At 42.6% G+C, this 19,858-nt stretch overlaps 1 protein-coding gene across 1 annotated transcript in view; it reads left to right on the forward strand.

Moving 5' to 3' along the window:
- TMEFF2 (transmembrane protein with EGF like and two follistatin like domains 2) overlaps nucleotides 1-19,858 on the forward strand; it is a 1,197,396-nt gene that overhangs the window by 46,971 nt on the left and 1,130,567 nt on the right. The window lies entirely within an intron of this gene.

Raw genomic sequence — 19,858 nt, forward strand, 5'->3', positions numbered from 1 at the left:
CAGGACATTTATTGGGCGATTCATTGATCAAACATCTGGTATTAAATTTGCCGTGAAGCTCCTTGTTCGAGAACAGCAAGTTGTGCAAAAAGTATTAAAACACTGAACAGTTGGACATGTGCATTCAAAAGTTTAGAAAAGGTCACATTAAGTTCACCTTTAAAGGTTAAAGTGCATTTTAGGTTCATCCTAAAATTTGACCCACAAGCCAAATATCCCCAACTTTTTGTGAGTGGGGTATATATCTGCTAACATGTTTGTATAGAATGCATGTATATATGTGACAATGCAGTTAAAAATGCTTTTTAAAGAAAAAGTCACCAATTTGTGTTTTTAGTAATTATATGCAAATTTTACACATCTAATTTTAACATCTAACTAAAGTACAATATGTGAGGATTATTTAGGTGTGCAATACCTTTAATTGAGTTATTCTTTGATAAACTCACACATGCTAGATTTAAAAAATCTGGCTTGTTCATTAAGCCCTTTTCAGGCCAGGTAATTATAGTGTTAGTAGTACACAGTAGGGGCGTGGCCTAGCGCGGCATGTGAGGAGACGTGGACGCTTGCTCTCCTGGATAAGAATCCTGCAAAACCATCGGCATCCAAACGATTCAGCGAATAAAAAGTTAATATAAGTGACACCAAAAGTTACCGGAACCAGGACACAGTAGCCGCCGGCACCATGAAGCGGAACAACAAGAAGGAGAGGGAGGAGAAGGTGAGCGGGCCAGCGGTGCGCTCCAGGCAAGATGGCGCCGGAGCGGGAGAGAAGGCTGGAGAGATCGCAGCGCGGCTGGGAAAGTTTGCTAGACAGACTCCCCTGAACACAGCCGCAGCCCTGGTGGACCAACAGAGTGACGGGTCTGAAGACTGGGTGGACTCACCTCTGGCGACGACTGCAATGTGTGCTGGCAGCATGGAGACGGAAGGAGCAGTGGAGGAGGTGGCAGTGGCGGCTGAGATGGCTGGTACAGCTGCAACAATTCCCACTGCACCAACATTGACTGATGTGTTTAAAGCAGTCACCAACTGCAATACAGCACTTCTCACCCTTAATATACAAATGGGGAGCCTACAAGAAAACATGTCTTTTATTCGGCATGACCTCAGGAAGGTCACAGAGAGAACTAAAGAAGTGGAGGAGCGGGTCAGCTGCTTGGAAGATATTGTGTCCCCTCTAAGAAAAGACCTGGGCAAAATAACCCATGATGTCTCCTATCTGCTGAATAAAACGGATGATTTGGAGAACAGGCTTCGCAGGAATAATTTGCGACTTGTGGGTGTCCCAGAAAAGGTAGAGGGCACGAATGCTGTTGTTTTCTTTGAGCAGTGGCTGACTGAGAAGTTTGGAAAAGACTCCCTGTCGAATATGTTTGCCATAGAAAGGGCTCATAGAGTGCCTTTCCGTTCTCCACCGCCAGGGGCCCCTCCGAGACCTATCCTGATGAAGCTGTTGCATTTCAAAGACAGAGATGCCATATTGAGAAATGCTAGGGATCATGAGGACCTCCGGATAAATGACAGAAAAGTGCTTATCTTTCCGGACTTTTCTGCGGAAGTACAGAAAAAACGGGCAAAGTATGTGGACGTAAAACGCCGCTTGAGGGAGCGCCAAGTACCGTACTCCATGCTATATCCATCCAGGCTACGAGTGGTGGCTGAAGGAAAAGTCCATATTTTTGATTCAGCTGATGCGGCAGTGAAATGGCTGGAGGATACCAGTCTGCCGGGACATCCTGAAGCATCCTTGGGTTGATTTGTGGACGCTATGCTGAAGGATGGAGAAGAAACAGCACTGATGTCAGCTGCATAGATGCTTTGGACGATGAGTATATGAAGGAGTGCTGCGGTATTGGTTTGGAGGGTACTGGGGCGCCATAGGACTCTGAGTTCCTGTTATGTTAGTTAAAAAGTCTTTGTTGAGCATAGAAAGATACCAATCTGATTTGCATAGGGATGTACTTGGTTGCACTATATTACGCACAATAGGATGCATATTTATATACAGTGTGAAATATGTCCAGGAGACGGGCGATTTAGGATGAAGAGTGGTTGTATACACTCACGTTACCTATAATCGCTGGGTGTATTTGCTGTAATGGTTTATACCCCCATGTTACAGAGGGGAATGTTGTTGTACGAGTTGAATTTGTATGTTAACTTTGGGGAACCGCACCACTACCACAATGTCATGTATCTCTGTAATACTAATTTTTTCTCTGACAGTAAGGAAGACAGGATGAAAGATGGAGGGACAAGGAGAGACGTCCAAGGCAGGATATATGGGAGCTTTGATGATGGGGGTTAATGTGTTGGCATGGAATGTGAGGGGTCTCGGTGACGCAGCCAAAAGGTACGCAGTACTGAACTCTCTTAGACAATTTCAACCAGCTATCATATGTTTCTCAGAAACGCATCTGACAGCGGAATCTGTGGTCACGGTTAATCGTGCGTTCATTGGCCATGCATACCACTCGACGTACTCTAGTCATGCTAGGGGGGTCAGTATACTTGTGCACAAACAGATTCCGTTTCAGTGCGTCAAATCGAATATAGACCCCGATGGTCGCTATGTATGCCTACAGTGCACGATATATCAATACTCATGCGTAGTTGTGGCAATATATGTCCCACCTCCATACACGGGGGAAGTGCTGAAGCAAGTGCTGGCGTTCGTGGCTGCGTCCCCTGATATCCCCACGCTTATCGTCGGAGACTTCAACATGGTATTGGACTACCGTATAGACAGACATCATGAGGTAGTAGCCCCGGGTGAACCGCGTCTGTCCAATATGGCAAAAATATTGGCAGAGGCAACACTCAGTGACATTTGGAGAATCCGTAACCCCTACGTTAGACAATACTCTTGTCATTCTAGCTCGCACAACTCCCTTTCGCGAATTGACCTAGCAGTAGTACACAGTAGGAAACAAAAAGACTTAAAAGAGAAGATAAGAAACTGGAAAGAACTTTGAGAAAAAGGAGAAACAAGAGTCAAAAAAGTCTATTAAAGGGGTTCTCTACCTTTAGATACTCCCTGCCTGTGAAAAAGATTCCTTTAAGGGATTTTGTCACTTCAGCAAATATCATGGCTGGATAAATTTTTCCATCCATTTATATACTGCTTGTTTCCATGGTTACGACCACCCTGCAGTCCAGCAGCATAGCTGTGCTTGTACACTATAGAAAAAAACATTTTCGTATAGTACAGTGGCGTAACATGGGTTTCCAGCACCCGGGGCAAGCCAAGTATTGTGCCCCCAACCTGTGACCATGCCCCTTTGAGCAGCAGGAAATGCTAGCAGAATGCTTGGGTGTATAGGGAGAGGCATTACCAGTAGGAAGAGGGAGGTGCTCATGCCATTCTACAGAGCACTAGTGAGACCTCATTTGGAGTATTGTGCTCAGTACTGGAGACCTTATCTCCAGAAGGATATAGATACTTTGGAGAGAGTTCAGAGAAGAGCTACTAAACTGGTACATGGATTGCAGGATAAAACTTACTAGGAAAGATTAAAGGACCTTAACATGTATAGCTTGGAAGAAAGACGAGACAGAGGGGATATGATAGAAACTTTTAAATACATAAAGGGAATCAACAAGGTAAAAGAGGAGAGAATATTTAAAAGAAGAAAAACTGCTACAAGAGGACATAGTTTTAAATTAGAGGGGCAAAGGTTTAAAAGTAATATCAGGAAGTATTACTTTACTGAGAGAGTAGTAAATGCATGGAATAGCCTTCCTGCAGAAGTGGTAGCTGCAAATACAGTGGAGGAGTTTAAGCATGCATGGGATAGGCATAAGGCCATCCTTCATATAAGATAGGGCCAGGGGCTATCCATAGTATTCAGTATATTGGGCAGACTAGATGGGCCATATGGTTCTTATCTGCCGACACATTCTATGTTTCTATGTGTACAGATAATGTAGTAGATGGGTGTGAGGCCCCAGATTTCAGAACACACACAGTGTGACCTGAAGTCTGGGGCCAGGCTGCTACAGTGTGGGCCAAATTCTTTATCCACGCTCCATCACTACACAACATACAGGGTAATACAGTGCCCCATACCTCTTACATCCATTGATGTCTCCTTTGATATAAATGTTCCTTCCCTCTTTCAGAAACAGTAATAGTAGTACCCTGCAGATAGTGCCCTTTAATAATTATTGGCACACAGTGCCCTAAAATAACTGCGCCCAGCAAATAGTGCCCCTGACACTAATAGTGTAAACATAACGTCCCCCAAAAATAACTGTGGTAAGCTGACACTGTGCCAAGGGGCCCCCACAGCAATAGTGCTCCCAAAAGTCCCATGAATAGGAATAATTCTCTGCTAGAGCACACATGGTAGTAATAGTGCTCCTACAGTGCCCCCAATATGTCCCCACTTTACCCCAGAAGTAATAATGTTCCCATAGCACCCATACTAGTAATCATGTTCCTCATAGATCCCCAGTAGTAATAAAGCCCACCATAATGACCCCCAGTAGTAATAATTCTCCTTATAATGTGACCTTTTAATGCCCCCATTTGAGCTAATGTCCCCATAGTGGCCCCATAATGTGCCAGTATAAAATACCCCTATATTGTGCCCCAGTAGATGCCCTCACTTTCCCCGATAATTTGCAAGTATAAAATACCCCTTCTTAGTGCCCGTAGATGACCCCATAGTACTCCACTCCCCCCTTCTCCATAGTACCCACTATAATGTGTCCCAGTATAAAATGCCCCTATACAGAACCCCTCATAAAAATACTCCTTCTTTGTGGCCTCAGTAGATGCCCCCATAGTGCCCACAATGATGAGCCAGTAAGCATTGCCCCCATATTGCCACCCAATAATGTGACAGTAAGAAGTGTCCCCATAGTGCCACCCAATATTGTGCCAGTAAAAAGTGCTAGCAATAATGTGCCAGTAAGATGTTCCCCCATAGATGCTCCCCAATAATGTGCCAGTAAGTGCCCCCATAGATGCCCCCCATCATGTGCCAGTGAGAAGTGCTTCCCATAGATGGCCCCCCAATCATGTGCCAGTAACAAGTGTTCCCCAATCGTGTGCCAGTAACAAGTGCCCCCCATAGATGGCCCCCCAATTATGTGCCAGTAGACAGTTTTTTACCAGATAAAAAAATAAACACTTATGCTTACCTCTTCCGGCCTGTGTCCTGCGCTGTACGGCTCAGGCGGCGCAATGACGTAATCATGCTGCCTGCATCAGCCTCTGATAGACTGCAGGCACTAGGTCTGCAGTCTATCAGAGGAACTGGGAAGGGAGACACCTCTCCCTTGCCCTACAGTACTTCCATCTGTATTGCTGTCCTGAGGACGGCGATACAGATGACTATGGGGATGAGCGCTTCCACAACGGAAGTGCTCATCTCCTTGTGCCCTTACGCCGCCTCCCACTTTTGAGCAGGGGGAATCTCCTCACTTTGCCTAATTGGCGGCGCGTCCCTACTGGTGCCCTTTCAAATTTTGCGCCCGGGGCAAAGGCCCCACCCCCACGCTACGCCACTGCTATAGTGTGCAAGCACGAACACCACTGATGGATTGCAGTGGTCATAACCATATAAATGAGCAGTGTATAATGCGATTGAAAAATAAATCCAGCCAGCAAAGGAAGCAATATGGATAATAATACATTTGTAGGTGCCTTGTATTAACTTTATCTACATAATAAATGCCACTTGCTCAAGTGACAAAATCCCTTTAATGATCAGCTGATTGCAAAGATTCCCCCAGCAGTCAGCTATAATTTGTGGGGCAACTTGGCAGTAAGAGAGAAACACTCAGTTTGTAACTGCTCTCCAATTCTGAACATAGGTCTGCCTTATATTAGATGGGTTGCCCAAAAATAAAAATAAAAACTTGACTGGTGATCAGGCACGGTATAAGAATAATAAAAAAAAGACTTACCTGTACAGAGCAATTTTCCTTCTTGGTGCTTCCTGTCCCTGCCAGAACTACAATGTGCTGTATACTGTACATGTATGTGACCACTGCTTTTCCACCATGCTAAGCCACCAGTAAATTTTCTCAGTCTCTAATTAGGACTTACCGGTAAACTCCAAATTTCCTAACAGTATTTCTTCCCTTGTATACAGTATATAAAAGACATTAGAGATGAGTGAACCAGTTCGTAAGGAACTGGGTTAATTCAAAATGTTGCTAAATTTCATCTAGCATTTGAACCCTAATCTTTTCAGGTTTTGTTTTGGACAAATCAAATAAAATGGCACACATGTCGGACGAAAAAGTACTAGTGTGGAAGAAGAAGGCTGCTCGCATAACTCTGGGAGGAAGTGGTGGGGAGGTTGTGCCCTGATTGGCTCAAAGCCTGGATGAGCCAATCAGTGCTGCACCAGGCAGGTCATTCTTTGTTGGGCTGACAGAAAAAAATCTTAGGGACAACTTGTATTCTACTGTTAGGGACATTGAAAGGAAAGTCTAGAAAGAAGAATTTTAGAGAATAGGGAAAGGCAGGGAAAGCTGTTAGCAAGGGATTGGGAAGTGAGGAGCTGAAGTTGTGTGTGCCTGGCAGTACATTCCAGTAGGGGTGGGCCATATGGTCTAAAATCTATATTGCAATATAATTTGAAGCATGTGCGATATGCGATATATATTGCAATATATTATTTTCTTCTGTATGTAAACAAAAAATACAAAATAATAAACTTTGAAATAATTTTTTAATATGTGTATTGTGTAACACATCTTTTTCCAAACAATTTAAAGATGAAGTGTTAGTAAAACACAAAAATTTCTTGAAAATAAAGTGCAAAATATAAAATAGTAAACATTACATTTCTTCCTCCTGTCCTTATTACTTAGGCTCCCTTCCATTCACATCACTGTTTCTCCTTTCCGTTCTCCGGCTCGGTTGAGGAGCAGGAGAACGGAAAGGACGTATTCTGCAGATAGTGTCAGCCCCCATGTGGCAGCCATATATTCCCCAGTGCCTGCCTGTGCCTGCCATATGAGAGTGCCATCAGCCCCCATGTGGCAGCCATATGTCCCCAGTGCCTGCCTGTGCCTGCCATATGAGCCAGTGCCATCAGCTCCCATGTGGCAACCATATGTTCCCAGTGTCTGCCTTTGCCTGCCATATGAGCCAGAGCCAGTGCCATCAGCCCTCATGTGGCATCCATATATTCCCCAGTGCCTGCCTGTGCCTGCCATATAAGCATCAGCTCCCATGTTGCAGCCATATGTCCCCTGTGCCTGCCATATGAGCCAGTGCCATCAGCAGCCCCCATTTGCCCCCCAGAATTGCTATACAGTTACTTGCCTATCCTGCAGGCCAGGGTGCTCGGCGAGTCGGCAGTCCTCACTCCGCAGGTGTTGCGTCTTCTTCCCAGCATGCATTGCAGGACCTGATGTCACACACAGCGTCAGCCAGTGGGCTGACGCTGTGTGCACGCCAGGCCTTGGCAACTACAGTACAGCGCTGTGCGGAGTCGGGAGCCGGAGCCACAGCGGTGATCAGAGAAGAAGGTTCGGGTTCGTATACCTCTCCTGGTCATATCGCAGTGCGGCGATATATGCGATATGGACAAAATCTGTATCGTTGCACAGATTCATATTGTCCATATCGCATATATCGCCCACCCCTACATTCCAGCTGAATTTACAACACAGCAGCAGCTACTGCAGAACATTAAAAGCAGCTACCTGCAAGGACATTTCTTTTATTTATTTGCCTATAAGACACACCGGTACATGAGACGCACCTAGGTTTTAGAGGAGGTCAATAAGAAAAAAAAGGTTTCATTAGACCTCAGGTCAGACTACCAATCAGACCCCCAATGTTAGTCATACTTTAGCTCACAGCCCTAATCAGACCCCCAATGTTAATAAGACCTCAGACCCCCAATCAGACCCCAATTTGAATGATCCCCAATCAGACCTCAGATAAGAGCCCCAAAATAATTTAGACCTCCATTCAGACCTCAGATCAGCCCCCATGCCTCATATAATCAGCCCCCATGCCTTATATAACATAAAATAAAAAAATCCACTTATCTCTCCTGCTCCGAACACCACCGCTCCTCAACTCCAGAACTCTCTCCCTCCTTCCTGCCGTTGGCTGTGCTATGACCTGACACGCAACAGCATGAGGTCACAGAGTGCCCTCATGCTGTGCACAGCCACAGCACAGCTGACAACAGAGGACTAGGAAGCGGTGAATATGGATGCCGGGAAGCGCTGCATTCACCGCTTCGTGGTCCTCCAGTACTAATGAGCACCGACCTATTATTCACTCTATAAGACACAGTGAAATTTTTCCCAACTTATGAGGGGAAAAATTACGATATTTACAGTATAGACCAAAAGTTTGGACACACCTTCTCATTCAAAGAGTTTTCTTTATTTTCATGACTATGAAATTAACACATGTGGAAGGCATCAAAACTATGAATTAACACATTATAAGGCAAGAAATCCCACTTATTAAACCTGACAGGGCACACCTGTGAAGTGAAAACCATTTCAGGTGACTACCTCTTGAAGCTTATCAAGAGAATGCCAAGAGTGTGCAAAGCAGTAATCAAAGCAAAAGGTGGCTACTTTGAAGAACCTAGAATATGACATATTTTCAGTTGTTTCACACTTTTTTGTTATGTATATAATTCCACATGTATTAATTCATAGTTTTGATGCCTTCAGTGTGAATCTACAAATAAAAAAAAACTCTTTGAATGAGAAGGTGTGTCCAAACTTTTGGTCTGTACTGTATATTGGCATTTTAACAGAAATACATTTTATTTTGTGTGTTTTACCATCCAGAGGATAGATACAGTATAGCATTTGAAATCTCAGTCAAAACACTGTGAAATTCTAGTCCAAACTCCGTGCATCTCCATACATTTTTTTTTATTTATTTACGTTTAGGAAAATAGCATATGTGTGTCTTACAATACACAGTAGCAGAAGATGATATATCTGAGTGATAGTGTGAAATACTAGGCAGAAATCCATGTCTGTGCATCTCCACACTGTTGAAATTTAATATTTTTTTTGTTAAAGTTTGGGAAAATAGCATATGCATGTCTTAGGGTGCATTCAAATCATCGTTTAGCTTTCAGTTCTTCTGATCCGTCAGAAGAAGAGAGAAAAATAAAATAAAACTGGATTCAGTAAAAAAACGGATCCTGTTGCATCAGTTGTTATCCGTTTGAGCCATTTCTGTCTAAGATCTGTTTTATACATGGGAAAAAACTGTATGCAGTACTTTTGTTTCTATCTAAGGGTACTTTCACACTAGCGTTATTCTTTTCCGGCATTGAGTTCCGTCCTATGGGCTCAATACCAGAAAAGAACTGTTCAGTTTTATCCTAATGTATTCTGAATAGAGAGCAATCCGTTCAGGATGCATCAGGATGTCTTCAGTTCAGTATTTTTTGCCTCTTCAGGATGAAGATAATACCACAGCATGCTGCGGTTTTATCTCCGTCCAAAATTCCAGAACACTTGCCGGATCCAGCATTTTTTCCCCTTGAAATGCATTAATGCCGGATTCGGCTCGGAGTGTTCCGGCAAAAAGGATCCGGCATTGCAGTCTGCGCATGCTCAGACCACAAAAAATGTGAAAAAAAAAATTAATCCTGATCCGTTTGCACATGTTTTGACGTATCCGGCAGGCAGTTCTGGCGACGGAACTGCCTGCCGGAATCCTCTGCCATAAGTGTGAAAGTACCCTAAAAAACGGATCTCGGACAGAAATGGCTAAGGGTGCTTTCACAATTGCAGCAGAGGATTCCGGCAGGCAATCCGGACGCAAATGGATGCATTTGTGAGACGGATCTGGAGACGGATCTGTCTCACAAATGCATTGCAATACCGGATCTGTCTTTACGGTTGTCATCCAAAGAAAAAGGATCCGGTATAATTTTTTTTCTCATTTTTAAAGGTATGCGCATGCTCAGACCGCAAAACCGGATCCATTTTGCCGGAACACTTGGGTCCTGATCCGGGATTAAGGCACTTAAATGGAAATGAATGCACTCCGGAAAGTGTTCAGGATTTTTGGCCAGGGAGAAAACTGCAGCATGCTGCAGTATTTTCTCCGGCCAAAAACTGTAAGAGGGACTGAACTGATGCATACTGATGCATACTGAACGGAATGTTCTCCATTCAGAATGCATTAGGATAAAACTGATCAGTTTTTTTCCGGTATTGAGCCCCTGTGATGGAACTCAATACCATAGAACAAAAACGCTAATGTAAAAGTACCCTTAAACTGATGACAACTGATGCAACAGGATCCGTTTTTTTACTGGATCCTGTTTAAAAAGGTGAATTACTGTAAAAAAAATTAGGAAAAAAATATGGAAAACGAGAACTTTTGGAAAATAAGTTAGAAGAAGCAAGATTAAAATGTATAATGAATCCCACTGGGAATAATAAGAAAAATGGGAGGAGGAAAATGAAAAGTTAAAAATACACTACATGGATAAAACAAGGAAGGAACTATTTATCCAAGGGTTTCAGTTAGCATCAGAGGTAGAAAAGGTTGGAAAAATCCTAGCAGGTATTGTGAGAAACCAGAGAGGGAAATCATGGATAGGGGCAATCAGGGATAATAGAGGTGAAAAAATTAGTTCACCCGACGGAATCAAAAAGGTCTTTGGGGATTATTTTGAGGAACTCTATAAGTCCAGGGTGCAATACACAAAAAAAGACCTTGATTATTTTTTAGATCATATTGTGTTTTCAGAGATAACCAAAGCACAAAAGGATTATTTGGATAAAGAAATATCCAGCTCAGAAATATTAGAGGTTTTGGGTCAAGTGAAACCAGTAAAATCACTGGGGAGCGATGGACTCCCCTTTGAAATATATAAGAGCTTTGCGCAGGTTTTAATACCAGAACTAAGGGCGACATTGTGTGAGGCCCAAAAAATAGGCGACCTACCAGAGTCAATGAAAGAGGCAATAATTACTTTGATTCCAAAAAAGGGTAAAGATCAATTAGATCCTGCCTCATATAGACCAATATCCTTGTTGAATATGGATGTTAAGATTCTGGCAAAGGTTTTGGCAGGCAGGTATAATTCAAGAAGATCAGACAGGTTTTATACCCGGAAGAACAATATACTCAAATATCAGGAGAGTCTACCTTAATATTGAAGCTAATAAAACAGAAGTTGGTGAAAAAGCTATACTCTCATTGGATGCTCAAAAGGCGTTCGATTGTATCGAGTGGGAGTATCTATGGGCAGTTCTAAAAAGGTTCGGTATAGGGGAGGGATTCATAAGATGGATCCGACTTATATATTCCAAACCAACGTCCCGGGTGATGGTGGACGGGAGTTTGTCCCTGCCTTTTGCCCTTTATAGGGGCACTAGGCTTGGATGTCCTCTCTCCCCATTATTATTCGCCATTGCAATAGAACCCTTGGCATGTATGATAAGAAGTAGTGGGGAATGTAAGGGGTTCCAATATAAAGATGGAAACGAGAAATTAATAATGTATGCCGATGATATCTTACTGTTTTTGCACAATACTGGGGATGAGTTTAATAGAGTAATAGATATAATAGACACATTTTTTTTTTTCGGGTTTAACGATAAATTGGGGAAAATCTCATATGATGTTATTAGGGAAAGGGGTATCACAGAATGCCTCAAGGGTGCATGTGATTGGGCAACACGAGAGTTTTAAATATTTAGGTATACAGATTTCTAGAAATATACAAGATTACGAAAAATGTAATATACTCCCTTTAATAAAAGAACTTAGAACCAAAATACATATCTGGAAAAAAATACCAATGTCAATTCAAGGCCGGGTGAATTTAATAAAAATGATTTTTCTCCCAAAAATATTGTATGTGGTACAAAATGCCCCAATGTGGTTGCCTAAGAAAACTTTTAGGTTGTTAGACAGTTTAATGGGGGAATTTGTTTGGAAAGGTGATAGTCCCAGGCTAAGTAGAGAAGTTCTTTAGCTCCCAGTAAAAGAAGGTGGATTAGCAGTGCCCAATAGTTTTATTTTTTATTATTTAATAACACAATATAGTCAGATAAAGGGAAGCTTAAAGGGAGTAGTGGGGAGAGAGGAATTATTAAAAATGGGGTGGACTGGGGACACAAATTATTTTGAGGTGTTGGAGTCAGGAACACTGTGGAAAAATAACACAGGAAATAGGATAATGAATTTAATGGAATATATATGGGTGGAACTTAAAATAATAATGGATATCAAAGGGTACTTGCAGTACACACCTATTTGGAAGAATATCAACTTAAAGGAAATTCAAAGGATCAGGCCTTATATAGATTGGGAAAAAAAGGGGGTAAAATATCTGGCTCAAATATTTGAGGAAGATAAATTGAAGGACTTAGTTACCTTAGATAGGGAGTTTGGGATCCACCAAAAGGACAGTTACAAATATCTACAGCTTAAAAATGCCGTTAGGTCATCAGTTAATTTAGACATACAGTTGCAAGAAAAAGTATGTGAACCCTTTGGAATGATATGTATTTCTGCACAAATTGGTCATAAAATGTGATCTGATCTTCATCTAAGTCACAACAATAGACAATCACAGTCTGCTTAAACTAACAACACACAAAGTATTAAATGTTACCATGTTTTTATTGAACACACCATGTAAACATTCACAGTGCAGTTGGAAAAAGTATATGAACCCTTGGAATTAATAACTGGTTGAACCTCGTTTGGCAGCAATAACTTCAACCAAACGTTTCCTGTAGTTGCAGATCAGACGTGCACAACGGTCAGGAGCAATTCTTGACCATCCCTCTTTAGAGAACTGTTTCATTTCAGCAATATTCTTGGGATGTCTGGTGTGAATCGCTTTCTTGAGGTCATGCCACAGCATCTCAATCGGGTTGAGGTCAGGACTCTGACTGGGCCACTCCAGAAGGCATATTTCCTTCTATTTAAGCCATTCTAATGTTGATTTACTTCTATGCTTTGGGTCGTTGTCCTGTTGCAACACCCATCATCTGTTGAGCTTCAGCTGGTGGACAGATGGCCTTAAGTTCTCCTGCAAAATGTCTTGATACACTTGGGAATTCATTTTTCCTTCGATGATAGCAATCCGTCCAGGCCCTGATGCAGCAAAGCAGCACCAAACCATGATGCCCCCACCACCATACTTCACAGTTGGGATGAGGTTTTGATGTTGGTGTGCTGTGCCTCTTTTTCTCCACACATAGTGTTGTGTGTTTCCAAACAACTCAACTTTGGTTTCATCTGTCCATAGAATATTTTCCCAGGACTGCTGTGGAACATCCAGGTGCTCTTGTGCAAACTGTAAATGTGCAGCAATGTTTATTTTGGACAACAGTGGATTCCTCTGTGGTATCCTCCCATAAAATCCATTCTTGTTTCGTGTTTTACGTATCGTAGATTCGCTAACAGGGATGTTAGCATATGCCAGAGACTTTTGTAAGTCTTCAGCCGACACTGTAGGATTCTTCTTCACCTCATTGAGCAGTCTGCGCTGTGCTCTTGCAGTCTTCTTTACAGGATGGCCACTCCTAGGGAGAGTAGCAGCAGTGCTAAACTTTCTCCATTTATAGACAATTTGTCTTATCGTAGACTGATGAACAGCAAGGCTTTTGGAGATAGTTTTATAACCCTTTCCAGCTTTATGCAAGTCAACAATTCTTAATCGTAGGTCTTCTGAGAGCTCTTTTGTGCGAGGCATCATTCACATCAGGCAATGCTTCTTGTGAAAAGCAAACCCAGAACTGGTGTGTGTTTTTTATAGGGCAGGGCACCTCATATAAAGGCTGACACCTCACTCCAATTAGCTCTTGGAGATATCATTAGTCTAGGGGTTCACATACTTTTTCCACCTGCACTGTGAATGTTTACATGGTGTGTTCAATAAAAATATGGTAACATTTAATTCTTTGTGTGTTATTAGTTTAAGTAGATTGTGATTGTCTATTGTTGTGACTTAGATGAAGATCAGATCACATTTTATAACCAATTTGTGCAGAAATCCATATCATTCCAAAGGGTTCACATACTTTTTCTTGCAACTGTATATAGAAAAGAACATTCAGATAGGATATATAAATTTACTAATGAAGTGGAAAAAAGTGGAACTACGGCAAAAAGATATAGAATTTTGATGGATCTAAAGAAAGAACGGATTATAATATCAGCTAGAGGAAAGTGGGAAAAAAGTTGTTATTTTTTACAGAAGAAAAATGGAGTGATGCCCTTAGAAGTTATATTAATGTGTGAGAAAGGGCCTCACATAAAATCTCCCAGTTCTTTATCGTCCATGGGTTACATCGATCCCCCTGGGCGTTAAAGAAAATAGGGGTTAGAGCCTCAGATAAGTGTCCAAAATGTAGGGGTGAGAAGGCCGATCTTATGCATTGTTTTTGGAGATGTCCTAAATCATTAAGGTATTGGAAAGATATTGTAGAGATAACATCAGTATCTTTGGGTATTCAAGTTCCGGAAGACCCCGTTGTTTGTATCCTGGGGGCTATGGTACATCTTACATTAAAAAGAGAGACACAATTGGCATTATGTAAAGTATTATTTCAGGCTAGACTGCTTATACTTCGAAAATGGGTAAATAAAGATCCCCCTACAGTGGGACAATGGCAGGAAGCAGTGCTCAATTTGATTAAATTGGAACAGGCGGCTGAGAAATATAGGGATAGAGACTAAAAAATTGATAAAATATGGAGAAAATGGTTGAACCAGGGCTATGGTGTTTGAGAAGTACTTTTTTTTCTTTTTTCTTTGCCCTTTCTTCTTTCTCCAACAGAGAAGGAGAGAAATTCTCCGCCTCTCTCTCTCTCCAACCGGGTGGGGGGAGGGTAATATGTTAATATATGAATGATTACTGTAACGACCCTTTGGACGGTCCGATATTGTATATTTTATATGTGTTTTGTATAACAATAAAAAAAAATATAATAAAAAAAACAAAAACGGATCCTATGCAATCCTCTGCATAAATGATGCAACAGGATTAGTTTTTTTTACATGATCCAGTTTTTTTTTCTTTTTTCTCTCTCTCTCTCTCTTCTTCTGACGGATCAGAAGAACGGAAAGCTAAATGGTGATGTGAATGCACCCTTAAAATACACAGCAAATTATTATATCTGTGAGTGATGACATGAAATTTTAGGAAGAAATCAATGCCATGTGCCTCTTATTAACCTACCTTTTCCACATCCACACTGCACTGCTGCTGCTCCCAATTAAAAGTGAGAATTGTTATAGGCTTGTTCACAACACCTATGCGTGTTGTATGGGCAGGCAATCAAGGAATAATTTTTGGACTGTTGGTCCCCAACAAGCCACATTTTTGGGACAATTTATGGAAGCTTTGGAATATGAAAAAGCATAACACATTTTATGTCCAGGTGTGTTTTTAAGCACATTGTTTGGTAACACCTTCAAATGTGCATTCACCCATTGCTATATATGTCAGCATCATTTAGACATGATTTACTATTGCCATGATTGCATTCAAAAGGAAGGGGGGTAGAAAAAGCTAAAATTCATAAAATATGATTGAAAAGAATTGAAGCCAATTTGGTTCATTCCAAACAGATTCAGTTCCAAATTGAACTTTTTGAAAAACTTTTGGCGAACTTAAACTGAACCGAACTTCAATTGCTTCGCTTGTCTCTAAAATACATGCAGTAAAACCTGATTTATAATGAGTGATGATAAAAAGGACAGGTTTTGCAATCATCTTTTAGAATTGCATTAATTAGGCACAACTCTAATGTCAGCCTTAGGTATCATATGATGTCTGTCGCTATGCTGAGGTACAAATGGATATGCAGTATTTTTCAAGGCAAAACACTACTTGGGTGGACTGCCATTCTTCTAGGATTATAAAGTATTTAAAGAGGTTGGCTGATTTGGTAAAATGTTAGGAATAGCCCATAAACTGTTATTCATGTGACATACATCTGTAAATGACATCATAACTTACCCCAGAGTATGAAAGCCCCCGTTTCCCATCAGAGTCCTTTGAAAACACTCCAATACTCCAGTGTTATATACACAGGTCACAAGATGGTTGTGGGGGTTATGAGATTGATCCCCATCACTGCTTTCTGCACTGTCCATGGAAGGACTCTCTTCTGTGCATGTGCTGATATTGTCCAGTGACAGCAGTGAAAGCTGTTGTTACAGCAGTGGGTATGGAATAACTGTGTCAACCATCTAACTTGACTTTGGGCTAAAGCTAAGCATAATCCAGTGATTATCCTGGTGGCTGCCTGGTATTTATTCTTTAAGCACTATCTGAACTTTGCTGCAGGGAGCCACCAGGCTGCTACCTCCTGGAGTAGTCCCAGTGTGGTTGACAGATGACCTGCAGGGATCAGATACAGTAGTGCAAGGCACAGAAGGAAAAGGGAAACATGTAGTCAGTAACAAGTTGGGGTCAGTGCTCAGTGCAATGGCCAGGATACTGGTTGTTAATGTTCTGTACTTGTCATGACGCCAATTGCAGCTTGCGCAGGCGACTATCCCAGGGCCCTTCCAAGGTGTTATAATGCACATCCCAGATTCGGAATGCCAGAGTCGTGTAATGGCCTATAATGTCTCTGTAGAATAGGGATAATTGTATCACTGTCACGAACTAGGAAGTGGGAAAGAGGAAGTGCACCCACCAGCTGCCCCCACGCCTCTGTCCCTGCCTACTTACACTACCCGTCCTAGGCGACGGGGTGTAACTGGGCAAAGGTCCCTTACCTCTATAAGTGCAGAGAGGCAGAGCGGACAGAGACAGAATATAACCAGGCAGAGGCAGTAGGAGGGAACCCTGCAGATGGATCCGAAGTCACGTAAAGTGTCAGGGGCAATATTGAAACACCAGAGATAAACACTGACGTAGGCGAACAGGGGTAACAAGGACGGTAAACAAACATGCCTAGGGTCAAACCAAGATGTCACGTCAGTACACAAGGAATAGAAAGGACGGGTCAGAGTACAAGCCGAGGGTCAAACCTGGATGTCACGTCAGTACACAAGGAATAGCAAGGACGGGTCAGAGTACAAGCTGAGGGTCAAAACTGAAGGTCGTATCAGTACACAAGGGCAGGCGAGGTCGGGTGAGGAACAAAAGCCAAGGGTCAAAATCCAGGGTAGCAGAAGCACTGAGTAGTAGCAGTTAGACACAGGACTAAAATCGTAGGCAACCTGTGACCAGCAGGCCGCCTGTATAAATAGTGAAAGGCTAAGGTCATGTGACATGGCCAGTATCACATGACTCCCTCAGACACAGAAGCCGAGCACCGAGTGGCCAGCTCGGTGCTCAGCCTGATGCTGTTGCCAGGGGAAACACATAGTGCAACAGCACTCTACAAACCAAAAGTAGAGTACAAAAGTATATTACATTGCAAATGCTATGCTAATAACTTAGAGATGCTTAGTAAATACATTTTGTACAAAATCATTTGAGCCCGTCTGCCGCACGCCAAGGCGATCTCTATAAGACGGGTCCTAACACTAAAGCTCACCTGTTGGGTGCTATAACATCGACCATGAAATCCAGGAAGTGCAGGTCGCTGTTATGGCACCCAACAGGTGAGCTTTAATGTTAGGACCCGTCTTATAGAGATCGCCTTGGCGTGCGGCAGACGAGCTCAAATGATTTTGTACAAAATGTATTTGCTTAGCATCTCTAAGTTATTAGCATAGCATTTGCAATGTAATATACTTTTGTACTCTACTTTTGGTTTGTAGAGTGCTGTTGCACTATGTGTTTGTCAGATGTATATTTACAGCCACACCAGCAACGTGCACCTGCGCATTGGGATGTGCTGACCCCTCCCCCCCCTTTTGTGTTTGTAGTATTATATATAGGAGTTGTGGCTGACTCCTATGGTCGTGCACTCCCTTAGCCCCTCTTCTGCCTCACAGGCTGATTTTTAATTAGCATGAGTATATAGTCTGCTCAGCATGCATGCTGGTATTTGTAGTCCCTGGATTCAATGAAGGACATTTTGGCTCCACACAGATATAAATCAAAAGGGGCCCAGCATGCATGTGGGACCTGCACTTCCTGGATTTCATGGTCGCTGTTATGGCACCCAACAGGTGAGCTTTAGTGTTAGGAGCCGTCTTATAGAGATCGCCTTGGCGTGCGGCAGACGGGCTCAAATGATTTTGTGCAAAATGTATTTGCTAAGCATCTCTAAGTTATTAGCATAGCATTTTCAATGTAATATACTTTTGTACTGCCGTTGCACTTTGTCAGATTTATATTTGCAGCCACACCAGCAACGTGCACCTGCACATTGGGATGTGCTGACCATACTCCTTTACTGTTGCCAAGGGAACGGAGGACACCGACCGCACAGACAGCAGGAGCACGGTCGGGTCCGCTCTGCCCCCTGCTACCTGGGAGACGGGGACGCTGCGTGCGTCGCCACTCAGGGAGAGAGGCAAGACGCCAGCGGCGCAGCGCAGGAAGTTTGCGTGGCCGGCGCCCTGTGACAGTCACAGTGTCTCCTACCTGGGTACGGCTGGACTCCTGGCTCACTTGCAATAAATTTGAATGTAGTGATAGTAGGAGTTATAGAGGAACTTTGCAGAGTAAATGATGTCCAGACCTTTAGATGAAGTTCAAACGTTTCTTTACTGAAGATAACTTGTATCCAAGCAGTATACAGCTTTAGTCTCTTGGTCCCAGCAGGTTTTGGCAATGATTGGCAGGAATGAGTGCTTCTGCTTTAAATGTGACCTCTGCTGTGGGGGACAGACTAGATGAGGAGGAAATACAGATGTAGCAGGGGTAACACACACACTCTTAACTAAAATTTCTGAACTCATCACGTTATCTTGAAACAAAAGCCATTGAAAAGCAATTGCTTAATGCATTTAGTTGCATTTAGTTTAGATAACATGTCTCATAAAGCATGTGTGTTAACCCTGCTACATCTGTAGCTTCTCCTAGGTCTCTGAACTTATCGCTCAGATGAATTCTCAGGGGATGCTTTCTCCCTGGAACTCTGGAGTTTGTCTGTAGTTTTCTGCTTTTCTCATCCAGCTGAGCTGAAGGTGCTCAGACTGGGAATATGGCCAAATCTCAGGTCCTTGCTGTCTTCCCTTCACGGGGTAAACTCAACTCTGGTTCTAATTGTTTTTTCCCTCCCTTGCTGCAGGAAGGGGGAATATTCCACCTCTCTTCAGAAGGGGGGCAGAATAGAAAAGGAATGTTGCTGCCACCTACTGGTAACCAGGCAGTATTACATGAACAATGGCATTTAACATAGGTTTATATGCACATTTGTGGAGGACATAAGAAAAATCACATCAGATGATAGTATAAAGCTTTAAAGATAGTAGCGGGGGTAAAGGCGTGTAGTAACACAACTCTGGGGTGTTATATCAGTGCTTGCAAATACATAATACAGATATGAGGTATGCGGTTGGCAGTAGGTCACAGTGGTAAACAGGCATAGGTCAGGACAAGCAGCTGGGAGGCAGAATCCATTAAACAGTCAGGGGTTTATACACGGCAGACAATAGTTGCCTTAGCAGGAACTTAGCAAACTAGGAACCTAATTTCTCTGGCAAGGAAATCAGGTCGCCATCACAGTGTTACAGCAGCAAGCTGATAAGCAATTAGAAGCAGCTATGCAACTGCACACAGCAAGGAGAGACATGAAGTTGTGATAACAGAAATGAGAATCATAGTGCTCACTGATTAATGTTCCTAATAGAAGAAGCAGAGCTGTGATTGACCAGGACCACTAATGTAACAGCTGTGACATGAATGAGTCACTTCACCACTACCATCTTGTGACCTATTGAAACAGCACTAGGGGGTTTGAATGTGTTTATAGAGGCCACAGATGGGGATAACCTTCTGCAGCACAC

The sequence above is a fragment of the Bufo gargarizans genome, chromosome 8 (genome assembly GCF_014858855.1).
Source record: "Bufo gargarizans isolate SCDJY-AF-19 chromosome 8, ASM1485885v1, whole genome shotgun sequence".
Taxonomy (NCBI): Eukaryota; Metazoa; Chordata; class Amphibia; order Anura; family Bufonidae; genus Bufo; species Bufo gargarizans.